The 12,835-nt window shown below is 39.1% G+C and overlaps 1 pseudogene; it reads left to right on the top strand.

Moving 5' to 3' along the window:
* Nucleotides 1-4,881: 4,881 nt before the first annotated feature.
* Nucleotides 4,882-6,428, top strand: LOC148096992 (uncharacterized; annotated as a pseudogene).
* Nucleotides 6,429-12,835: the final 6,407 nt, after the last annotated feature.

The following is a 12,835-nucleotide window of genomic DNA, read 5'->3' as shown; positions in this document are numbered from 1 at the left end:
AAAAAAAATAGTAGAAAACTTCAGAGCAAGAGATTATGCTTGTCTTTTGTTAAAGGAAAACATATTTTAAAAAAATAAAAAAAAAAACACACAAGAGAAGAGTTGGGAAATCTTGAAGAAGAGACAGAGGAAGAGGAATTTGCCTGAGAGGAAAATGAAGGAAGGTATGCAAGGGTGCCTGTCACTTTGAGGCGCCTGATAGTTCAACCAAGCTGTCATCTATCACACTTAGATATTTCACTATCTATTTTTCATTTATGGGAATAGAATTAATCACAATGCATGCCCTGAAAAGTCTAACAGAGCTTTGTCTCCAGACTCGAAGGAAGAGACCTGGATATGAGATTGGGCCTGAAGGGCAGATACAGAAGAAAGGAAGAGTCATTGCTGCAGGAGCAGACTGACCTCAGAGGGTGGAAAGATTTACTAGAGTCTAAATCACAGGTCAGTACCTTGGCAACAGTCTCTGGGAGAGCAACCAATGGGATAGAAGTCACAAGTGATGCGCTGCCTTGTTAACTGCCATTTTGACAGACTGTAATGCCAGATATCTTTGGCATGTGGGACTTCTGACTCTACAAACCATGTTTTTCTCTTTATGAGTGTCTTGTATTGACTCACGGAAGTAAGATTACAACGGTAGAAATTTTTCATTAAAGGTTTATTTTATCCAAATTCCTTGCAAATATTTTTATTATCGTCTGTAACCCTCATGCAGGTTTGGTTAACTTACTTTTTATATTGTTTTCAGAAATTTCTTCGTCCACCTCGATAAAATGACAGAGTGGCAGGGTGTAGTCTGCAGAATAGGCAGTGTTGGGAAGGTTACTTTTAACATGTATTCCATTACAGAATACAGAATACATGCCCCAAAATGTATTCTGTAACGTATTCCGTTACGTTACTCAATGAGAGTAACGTATTCTGAATACTTTGGATTACTTAATATATTATCATGTTGTTTACAATTACATGAATGTACTATTGCTGTGATTTATTACTGTTACTGAAGGTCCGCGGCTCCGAACCGTAGTAAAGGGACCTCTGGCTAATACGGTGGGTTCTGTGTCGGCTCGTAGCTGAAAACTAGCTTTACTTTGTTGTCTGGGTCAACTTCGCTTGCGAGAGACAGAGAGAGGCGTTGAAAGGCTGCTCCAATGGAACTTATTGTTTTTGGAGGAAAACACGAACACGGTGTACAGTCGAGTCTTAATAGCTTACTTACAACTGGGCTCGTCAGGCTCTCTTCTTGGCTGCAGTGGTTATTATTATATTTACATGCTTCCAGCTCGTACTTTTCCTTTTTCTCCCTCCCTCGCTCACAGACACATAACGGGTATGACAGTCCATTCTCCCTGCAGCACGGACTACACTGCCTATGATGCTACATTCTTTAGAGCTATACCTGTAGCATTCTGCCTATTAGCTTAGCACAACAACAACAGGCGCTCTCTCACCCAGGACACACGCAGAGAGAGAGAGCGCGTCACCCTGTAACCATGGCAACCGTAACGTTGCCGCCTGGAACAACAGAACGTAGCTGTCAAACAAAACCCAAACAGTCCTGACCCGCCACAATATGAAACAGGGAAGTACCGCCGTGTAATCCATTTATTTCAACAAAGTAACTGTATTCTAAATACCACCTTTTTAAACGGTAACTGTAACGGAATACAGTTACTCATATTTTGTATTTTAAATACGTAACGGCGGTACATGTATTCCGTTACTCCCCAACACTGAGAATAGGTGGTGCAGTGGGTTTGGAGAGGAGTTCCAGGGAGGCTAGGCTGGGAGCAATATAACAATCAAACCTTCCCACATTTGATTGTAAGACGCTGGGACCCAAGAGAGAGCGGAGCTGGAGACAAAGCAACTGAGAAGCTGGGGAAGCACCTAAGCGAAAAACACTTTTGCCGTAAATAAGCGAACACTTACCCGCAACACTGTCTGTGTGCGTGTCTGTACCACAAACAGTTATCACTGAATGTGATGTGGCATACATATTTGGTACATTACTATCACATTTTTATGTCAAACTGGTCCTGTGTGTGTGAGTGATTTGTGTGTGTGTGATTTCCAACTTTAATAATTTTCCACATTATAGCTGACTTAAATGATTTAGCTTCTATACTTTTAAGACTTTGTAAAAATGTAATAACAGAACTATATGCTTACCAGTCACACTGCAGAAACTCAGTGCATTTAGGTATGTAAAAATGGTCAAGACAACCTGCTGAAGTGAACTGAATGAAGGAGAAAAGTGATTTTTTTTATGAACAAAGCTTGGTTGTTGGACCCAGAAGGGCCGGTCTGACTATTTAAGAAATTTCTTATCTACTGGGTTTTTCCCACACAGCCTCCTCTAGGCTTTACAAAAAATGGTCTGAAAAAGAGACCAAAATCTGCCATAGACAACATAAAAGAATGGAACCATCCTGCATTGTGTCAATGAATCAGACTGGTGCTGCTGGTGATGTAATAGTTTAGGGGAAATTGTCTTGGCCCACTTTGGGCCCCTTATTCTCATTATGGAAACATGACCAAAATCTCTCAGGAATGTTTTTTTAGGCCATTCTGGACGTAAAAGTGGATCCAACCTGACACTACTAAGGTGTACCTAATAGAGTGTCCAGTGGGTGCTGTTTAGCAGATGTTAATATGGTTAACACACTAAACTTTGATGATTATCTTTGAATTGTCCTTTGTAACATGCTAACATTTTTTTAGCATTTAGCTCATATCACTGCAGTCCCACAGAGCCGTTAGCATTAGCATGACTGTAGGCTGTGAACCAACCAGCTGTGTATTTACAGATATGGGGCAAAAGATAAGATATGTTGTGTAGGCTGGTTTACTATAGTGCAGTTTAAAAAAAAATAGGATAATTTTTAGCAAAAAAAAACTGTATAGTTTGTTTATTATTTAAACATTTGTTAAAGTGTTACAAGGTTTCACAAAACAGTGTCATTTTACAGTCATATACAATTAATTGACGATAAGATGATACTGATCAGTAACAAGTAAACAACTGTATATCAGTAGATAATCTGTAATTAAAATAATTTGCAACTAATTCACATACACCTGGAGTTGTGATAAGAAAGGGTCTCCCCAATTTAAGTGGTTAAATTTCACAATATTGAGCAAATGAACTTGCAAGATGCAACAGGTACTGCTGCTTTCATGACTGTCTGCATACCAGTGTGACCACAGTCTAACTATTACTGTCTTTATCTCTGCCCCCTCCGGCACACAGGTAGAAAACTCTATGTTCTCTTTCCAAAAAAAGGCCCTCTTCTTTAAAACTTCTGTGGGATATGCACATTTGTTTGTGTTTACCCCTACAGCAAAGATTTTTTCATGACAGGTCTTTGATTTTTGCAGAGAAAAGCAGATAGAAAAATTGTATGAACAGTAAAAAGTGAAACTATCCAGTATTTTTTTGCTGTACTAAGGACAACATTATTAGTCATCTGTGATTTCTTTCCCACCATCTGAGTGTTTTCTTAGAAAGATTGATGACTGCGTGTTTATCTGGTGTGAATACAGTTGTACGTGGCAGTGAGGAGTTCTGACTGACAGCTGCTCAATATTCTTATTCATAAACACAAGCAGCAATCAGCATAAATCATGTCATTTGCACCACTTTATTCGCTTCAAGAAATATTTTTTTAACGACAGATTGATTTGTTGTTATTTCTCTCTAATTGTCTAACTTGTCACTGATGCACACGCTTATGACTCACAAGCAACACGCCCACATAATGGTCCTGTTGCAGTGGGAAATTTCCCTAGCTTGTCACAATAACTTGCGGGTAGTCAAAAGACCTGTGTGGACGCCCGTTTGCGCTAAAGGACTTGAGGATAATTCCAGATCCCTTCTGGGAAACAACGACACCTGTCAGAGAAAAAGAGCCTCTGGAAATGATCACCGTGTTTACATCAAGCGGTGTTATTGACAGAATCGAGTTAGATGTACTCCGTTCTCTTGCACAGACTGGACACTGATATTTGCCACTGAAAGTAGGTCATGGATAATGGTGAACTACATGTATACATTATTACAGTGTACAAGGAAAAAAAGGGAGAAAAAAGAAGAAGGATATCATATAGAACTGTTGGCTGTTTGATGTATTTGGACAACAAAACTAATCTTTTATAAAATTACAGAAACAATTTTAATTAGCTGGTTTGCATAATTGTATGGGAATCGCTGGCATTGTTTAGGTGAAAAGTTTGACAGCTATTTCATGCAAACTTTATCAAGTTGCAAGCTGTTTATTAGTTGTATTAAGTGGTTCATATATTGGTATGAGGTTTTTTTTCTTGAAAAACTTTGTATTTAATCTCAAATAAGTTAGACTTGTGGACAAGCAACTCCACCTTTGATTCATCTGTCCAGAGCATAGTATTCCTTTGTAATTGATTTAATTCATTTGTGACAGCACTCTGACACCAACAGTTGCTCGAGGATTCCCAGAAAATTTCTGAGGCTATCAGCATCAATATCGTCTTTATTTGGCCAAGCTTGTGAAACAAGGAATTTAACTCTGACTCACACATTTGAGTTTTTTGAAATCTAAGTATTTATAGAGGTTTTTTTTTTAATAGTAAAAATAATTTTAAGTCATTTAGAGAGCTGGGCATACCTATTAGCAAACTTCTATCTATTCAAAGCTCTCCATTGCACCATCCACTCAGTGATATGTGTTTAAAAGTCTGAGTCACACACCTGTCTATCCCATACCTGCCACACTACAGTAGCTGTGATCTTTCTCACACATTTGGCAAATCTCCATCCACCTGACACATTTGGCCTTGAAACCACCCATAAATGGCCCAGGCACACGCAGCAAACATGGCATTTCGTGAATGAAGATGAGGACTTTCATGGCTTTATTTATGGTTCTCCTGCTTTGCCATCTTTGCAGGGCCCAAATAAACAGCAGTAACAATGATTCTTCTGATGAGACAGGTTTGGCTGGCACACAGAGGCCCAGCATTGAGGGAAGTGAAGACGATCAGGTGCTTTAGACTGACATCTGGGTTGAGCTGTTGGCTCTGAGAGACTTGGTGGTGGAGCAAAGTGTAGAGCTTAGATACTTGAAAGACAGAGTGACAGTTCTGGATAGCCTGGTGGAGGCCTTACAGAAAGAAAATACAGGTACAGTGATGAGGGAATCGCTTCATTAAAAATAGATGCAACTAAGCTTACATGCACTTTTGTTATAGTCATGGAGGCCAGGATGACTGCAGCTGAGATCCTGGTTGAAGAACTGCAGATAAAGAATGATGGTAACTAAATGCACCCGGCCCTAAATATTGTATTGCTGTGTTCATTTTTACTTACTCGTAAACTGTTACAACTTGCTTCAACTTCTCCTATCGTGTTTTCTATCATGCTAGCACAAGCTAGAGAGCTTGCAATAGCTCAGCAGGATCTCGGCGCTATCCAGGAAACACTGACAGTCTGTGAACTTAACGTGGAGGAGGTGGAGAAACAGCAGGAAGGTAAAGGGTCAGGGTTTTTGGTGTTTATTCTCTGACTTGTAAACCTTCTCAATATACTTCCATTTCATTTATCTCCCTTTTCATCATGTCAGCTCAAGCTAGAGAGCTTGCAGCAGCTCACCTGGAGCTCCGTGCTATCAGGCAGACGCTGACAGTCATTGAACTTCGTGTGGAAATGCTGGAGAAACAGCGGGAAGGTAAAGCTTCGGTTTGGGATGTATGGAATGATTTGACTGATTGGTTATTCATGTGTCTTGTGATTTCACGGGGAAATACCACAGCGCAAGAGCTTCAAAATATTAACAGAGATAAATACTTTTCTTTTTTCCTGATAAGTGTACAAGAAGTAGATGAATAATTAGTGGATGATCATGAATTACTCTGAGTTTACTTTATTTATTTATTTATTTATTTATTTATTTATTTATTTATTTATTTATTTATTTATTTATTTATTTGCTTATTTTGTTTTCTTTGCCACAGTAGTGAAATGAAATGTGAAAGTGAAATGTCTTTACCAACACTGGAAACCACTACAACCCAAACACAGGTAGGCAGATTAGGCTTCTATTTAATTATTGGTTTCATTAATTTCACCACAATTAGTTGCGACTTTTTTTCTCTCTTTTTTAGGTTATTTCACTGCACCAGTAAGAGGAGTCTACTACTTTAGATTTACTGGTCATATAGCGAACTATAAGACAAATATGAGAATGAGACTTGTCACAAATTCTGATGCCATGGTTTTCATTGGGGACCGTGAAACCACAACCACCGATCCTGAGGACAATGCATCCAATGGTGTGGTGTTGCAGTTAGAAGTGGGAGATGTTTCAGTACAACTGTCTGGTAGTGTTTGGGATGACCAGTACCACAGAACAACCTTTAGTGGCTTTCTGCTCTTTCCTTTGTAATTTCCAACATACGAGTTGAACACAAGGCAAAGGTAACATCAAATTCACAAAGGATTTTGTTTCTTAATTTCTGTGCACTGGGAATGTTTATGGAAACAAACTCATAAACATAAAAGCATGTGTAATTCCGGAGCATTCAATTAATAAATTAAAATTCTCCTACACAAACTTAGTCTTAATTTTAATCTTTGACTAGACTGACAGCCATACAGTAGTTGATATGTCACAAATTTATAGCCCAAACTACATATTTTAAATTATAGGTTCAAGGCAGACACATCTAATTCGAAGCACTGTTAAATGACTTTATGGAAAATATTATTCTCCACTGAAAAAACTAAAGTAATGGTGAGTTTAGATTAATTTACTGACTCTCTCAACTCGTTCTGAGCCTCTCACACTCTAATCTATAAAGAGAAAATACAACACTGTTTTCAGCGCAACTAACCACAACCCCATTCGCCAAATAATTAAGAAGTTGTATAAACTATAAACAAAACATAAGCTTCACAGATGACTTGATTATTTAGAGAAGAACTTGCATATTTCAACAAGACAGTGCTAAACTGCATATATTACAACAGCATGGCTTTCTAGTAGAAGAATCTGAACTGTCCTGCCCGCAGTCCAGACTTTTCACCAGTTCAAAGCATTTGGCACATCATGAAACAAAAATATGACAAAGAAAACCCCAGACTCAGTTTCCAGATGTGTACAATCAGTTAAAAGAAGAGAGGATGCTGCACTTTTGTTGGACTAACATGGGCCCATCCCAACTTTTCTGAGCTGTGTTGCTGCTATCAAATTTAAAATTGCCTTACTTTTTCCTAAAAGGGTACATTTACTCATTTTAAAAATGTTATACTTCTTCTATGTTTCTATTATGTATAAAATATGAGCAAATCATCGCATTCTGCATTTATTTACACTTTACACAGTTTTCTAACTTTTTTGGAATTTGAGTCGTGCACGTGTGGATGGTTGTTATTGCAAAGTAGCCATACTGTACATTACTAGTGAGACTGGGGTCAGGTTTTCAAACAAAACCTCCTAACAGGGCCCCAGTTTGGAAAAGGTGAACACATTACGTTATGAAAAAAAGGGGGGCAAAAAACTAAAGAAATTCCTCAGATAAAAGTGGAAGAAAATGACATCTTATGAATGTGATCATTGTTTCCTTTCCTTTGGTGTTTCACATCATAAAGCTCCAGGAATGCAGCTGCATCAGCGTTTGAGCTTTGACTAAATCCATTCAGACTCTTTGTTGTGCAGTCATTCAGATCACACAGGCATACACAGACACACACACATTACACAACACCACACCTTAGTTATCAGTCATCTAGCATGGGTCCGATAACCATGATCAACACACAACACAGAGGCAGGCAAGCTACATCTCCTTTCACTGCCAGTGTCTGTGATGAATTCTTTCTCTCTCTTTCTTTCGCTGCCCTCTACTTTCCCTGTTTATTTCCCACAATCCACAGAGAACGCTATCAGTCGCAGCTGATCTACAAGCTATCAGATGCCCTCACAGTACAATTTCACACCCTTGCTGGAAGATATGGAGACATTGTCCAATATCGTTACGCATCTACCGCTGTGAAATTTGTAGTTGGTAGGTAGTTAACATTTCTTCAGCCTCGTGAAAGGAAGGTGGACGTCACTATCAAAAAAGGGGTGCTCAAAGGAATAATTCAGCGGTGTTTATGGAAAGAGCCCGGAGTGCATTGGAGACGCGGTGTCTCCTTTGAATTTGATGAGGAGTTTAGATCAGACCTGAAGCTATGGTATGGCTAAGGAGCGCTGTTAGTCTGATCAAACAGCTGCCAATATGAAAAGGACTACCGTATCCTCTCGGCACCTGGGGCTGTGTGAAATGAATGCAGCTTCTATGGTTTCCTCTCTCACAGGCACCTCTTGGGTTGGAAACATTTTTTCATAATTGCATTTAATTCTATGTTAGGTGTCCCCACAGTGCCACTATTAAGGTTGAGGCTAAGCTGGAGAAGCTTTTCACCCTTTGTCATCAAGGCTTTGGCTCGTTTAGAGGTAGCATCATTGATCCGACTTTAAGAACACAAGAAAACACACAGCACATTAAGGTGTATCCCTGTTATTGTCGATATTTGAAATATGCCCATAAAGACAGCATTTTAATTGATTATGTGTGCAATATTGTAAAATCCCTCTGTTTTGGGATAATTTAGCCAGCTGATGAATCTGCGAGAGAGGGAATTTCCCATTTGAAAACCTTAGTTTCATTAGTCTTTCATTTATTTATTTTTTCTTTGTCCTGGAGCTTAAGGTGTGAAAGCTCATTAAAGCTGTGACAGTGCACGTCTTCTCTGTCTCATGAATGGCTTTTGCAAGCTGGTCTTTTGAAGTGTGAATGTTTTAGTTAGAGCTGAGTGCACCAGAAAAGGCTGCTTAAAGTGTCTCCAATATCATTTGTTTGGCATCTTCTTGGTCAATGAAAAAAATCAATCAGAGCAGGAAGACATGTTTGAAAACCTTGTGAATGTTCTTTAGACGCACTCATGCCTTCACTTGCTTGCATGTGTGCATGTGCACCGATACACAAATACACAACAGAAACGGCACGATTTCTTTTGACATTTAAATTAAAGAGGAGGTTCATTATAGCCTGATAAGAGTCAGCTATAGATCTTCATCAATGCAAACTAACTATAAGGTAATTTATGACATAAATATGATAGCAATTGCAAAGCAAAATCTAAATCATTGTAACAATATGTTCTACATTTTTACATATGTGGAAAAAGTACTTGTAACACATTTAACTCGGTATACCCTTTTCTTGTCACATTTCATGCATAGCTAAAATAGAAATGACATTTTAAGACAGATCTTGGACAGTGTGCCGTAACAGCTGAACAGATAAAGGAACCCCCATTAGTCTTCCTTCTGCACTCCAAAAAACATGTTTGGTGCAGGATGAGCCCCAAGGCGTGTGAGTGTAAATGTGCATTCCTTTCTGCCTGATTTAAAAGAGAAGTCTCCTCTTTTTTATGCACTTTAGTTGATCAGAGATGAGCAAGAGGCATTCCTTAATCATCACTATAACTATAAAAAAAAGGTAGACATCATGTGACTACTCTGGAAATTTCTATAGCTTCCAAGAGAGTTTCTATTGAGCATTAATAAGAGTACTAGGAGATTGAAAGTGACAGCTGGTTTCATAGATCGCAGAGAGGGAAAAGCTGATTTCCGTTTGCAGCAAATGCGTCTATTTGCATGACACGTTTGCATATAACAGCGCAATGTGCCATAATACAAAGGATCCTGGCACCGAATGTACATATTTCAAGCTCTGTGATCCGAACGTTCTGGTGCAGGCAAGTTGCAAGCAACAAAAACACAAAGGAACGACACACACAAGCAGAAACTCATGTAGAAACGCAGGTATGCACACAGAGGGCAGCTCTGAGCCAACAATTCACTGGAAATGAAGCCCTCCACTGTAGCCAGAGTCTATAGATGCATATCTACTCAGAGTCAAACAGCTGATTGTACTCAGACTCAAATGGACATGTTATTGGGTTGTGCAAATGCACACTCTTTTATTAAAAACATACTCATGTTAAATTATTTGGCATGATTAAGTTGCATTATTGAATTTTATAATGAGTAGGTGCACTGCATTAAAGGTTGTTGACAAAGCTCAGTATTAGTGCTGGTCAGAGAGGCTGCAAAGTACTTGGCAATCACTTCACATCTTCAAGTGATGAAATGTACTGGAGTGTTTGTCCAGTTGCATTGGGTAACAGTAGATACGAGAATAAGATAGCCGGTACTATCACGTTTCAGACGTGCAGTTATGGACCTTCAGTTTTGATCAAACCAGGGTCACCTTAGGAAGAACAATGACTGCAGCAGAAGCAGCAGCAGTTTAGACCTGGAGAAGCTGACTTACTGTTTAGGACCCCCTGCAGGATACCAGAGTAACTGCCTCTGCAGGTTATAAGGTTACATCTAGAATTTCTCTCTTTTTATGTAGCTGATATATGTGCATTAGATGAGATTAGATAAAATGATATGAACTTTCTGCATCACTTGTAGATTTTAGTGTTTTCTATTCATAGATAAAACACATTAATTTGTAAGTTTTTTTCTTGTAAACAAGTTGTTTACACTTGTTTACAAGGGTGTAGGCGAGGGGTGGACAAAGATAATGTCTGGCCAGCCCCTCCGGCCAACCTACACAGCCAGTGGTTAGTTAGGAGGCTACTCACTAAACTAAAATTACATTATGTAAATACTGCAGGACTTTTTTGGGAACCCTTTTTTCATTGCAGTTGTACTTCTGTAGTGGTTAACATATTCACTTGACAAGGGAAAGGTTGCTGGTTTGATTCCAAATGGAAACAAATCTCCTTCAGGGTTGTGTCAGGATGGGTGTCCAGTATCTGCGACTTTAAAGGTCATGAGTTTGACTCCACCATCTGTCTGGGGCCTTTTTGTGTGGAGTTTCCGTGTTATCCCCCTGTTTGCATGGGTTCTCTGCAGCTACCATAATTGGTGATTCAAAACTGCCCAAAGGTGTGACTATGAGAGCATATGGTTGTCTGTCTCTCTGTGTGAGCCCTCCATCAGGCTGGCAACCTGTCCAGGGTGTACCCCGCTGTGGCATGGTAGCTGGGATAGGATCCAGCCACGACCCTGATGAGGATAAGCGGAAGAGAATGAATGCATGGATGGATCGATAGATGGAGCAACCACCTTATATCAATATAAATATATCAATGTAGATATAGAAATAGAAAAAAGACAAACCATTCAAGATTATTTAAATGAGTTGGTGGTTGCATAAAACAAATTAATTATATGTGCAACTTCCGCATGAAAGCCAAGCCTGCATAACCAAATAGTAAGAATGAGTGACTTAAAAACTTTAACTGTTTTGGTTACAGAAATTTGCCACATAGGAAAAAAAAGTATACTGAAGGTCATTACTTACATTGGGCTGGCCTATGTCACTAATAGCGGCAACACAGTGTAAGTAATGATTCAAACTTGACTTCAGCTATAAAACTTACGGTTGCAGTGGTTCCACCACTGCTATTATGACTGATGCAATAATGACCAAATAGCTCCCTCTGTACAGAATTAGTCGTTGGCTCAGTACGCGTAAAAGGTTTTCTGAGCCCTTGACTGAGTTTTACCTCATTTCCGTGAGATGTTTTGCATCTGAAAAGAAAAAAAAAGAGCAAAGGAAAAAGACTGATGACGCCGTCTTATTTAATTTGGCTAGGTGCTTATCTACCTTGATGAGATTTGTTTGTTGAAATGCACAGATCTGGGTGGCCCCAAAAAGGTTCCAGAGAATCCAAATTTAAATGTGCAGCTGTGACTATCTGCTGCCTGTCAGTTGTAGTGAAGCTTTGCAGTTTCAAGACCAGAAAGTATTTTGTTTAGGAATTTATGATACTGTAATCCTCTCTTTTCATTTCATTCATGATGGGAAAAAGATTATTCCACCCCAAACAAGCATATCACTCCTGACACAGGAAGTTCTGTTTTTCCTGAATGACATAATGTATCTCTATCATCATTGAAAGCTGACGGTTGAGCTGTGTGCCCACCTGATATAATATAAAAATGTAAATGATCCTTATGTTCCCTTTTCTGCTTTTTTCTGCAAACATTTAGCTACAAGTTCTTTTGCCTCTTTTGCAAAGCAAGTTATTCAGCCACTTTCAAGCTTCCTCTTTCCATGAGTATTTTTACCTGCAGGGCTATGTTTTCTCTGTTTTTGTTCTCATCTGCCTCATTGACTCTAATATGGGCTTCCTGAATGGGTTATCTTCAGACTTGTTCCCACAAGAGCTGATGACTCAAAATGATCTGAAAGATGCATGATGAGAATTCAAATCTTTTTGGTTTGAAGGAACTGGATTTGGTGCATTTTACACTAAAGTCATATTAAAAATGTCAAAGTGAGCAAATGAAGTTAACATGGAATACGCATGTGTAAGCCAAGGCAACTGTGTTTCTTTTTTCTCTACTTCTGTGCACATTTGAAGCCTAGAGCTCCTGAGGCAAGTGTCCACAGCCAGTCTACTCCCAGTTGTGTTCTTTCCCCACCCAACAAGTTTCTGAAAGTAATTGAATTAATATGCAAATTACACAGACTTCAAAGCAGAAATGGCAACATCAGCACGTCAGTGACATGAAGGCAACACTTTCGATGTTTCCAAAATAAAAAAATGGATTCTGCTTTAGGGGTAATGCTGGTTTCTTAATCATCCTACCGCTTCTGTGCTGACTCACATATTTTGATCAACTACAGGACTGATTGCCAGGAAATCCAAACAACAGCTGGTCACGAGAGAATGAGTACTAATGAGTTTGCTGACCCCCTATTTTCTCTCTTACCACGA

The sequence above is a fragment of the Neolamprologus brichardi genome, chromosome 20 (assembly GCF_056152115.1).
Source record: "Neolamprologus brichardi isolate AB-2024 chromosome 20, ASM5615211v1, whole genome shotgun sequence".
Taxonomy (NCBI): domain Eukaryota; kingdom Metazoa; phylum Chordata; class Actinopteri; order Cichliformes; family Cichlidae; genus Neolamprologus; species Neolamprologus brichardi.
The sequence above is the reverse complement of the archived record's forward strand: the minus strand, read 5'-3'. Positions and strand labels throughout refer to the sequence as shown.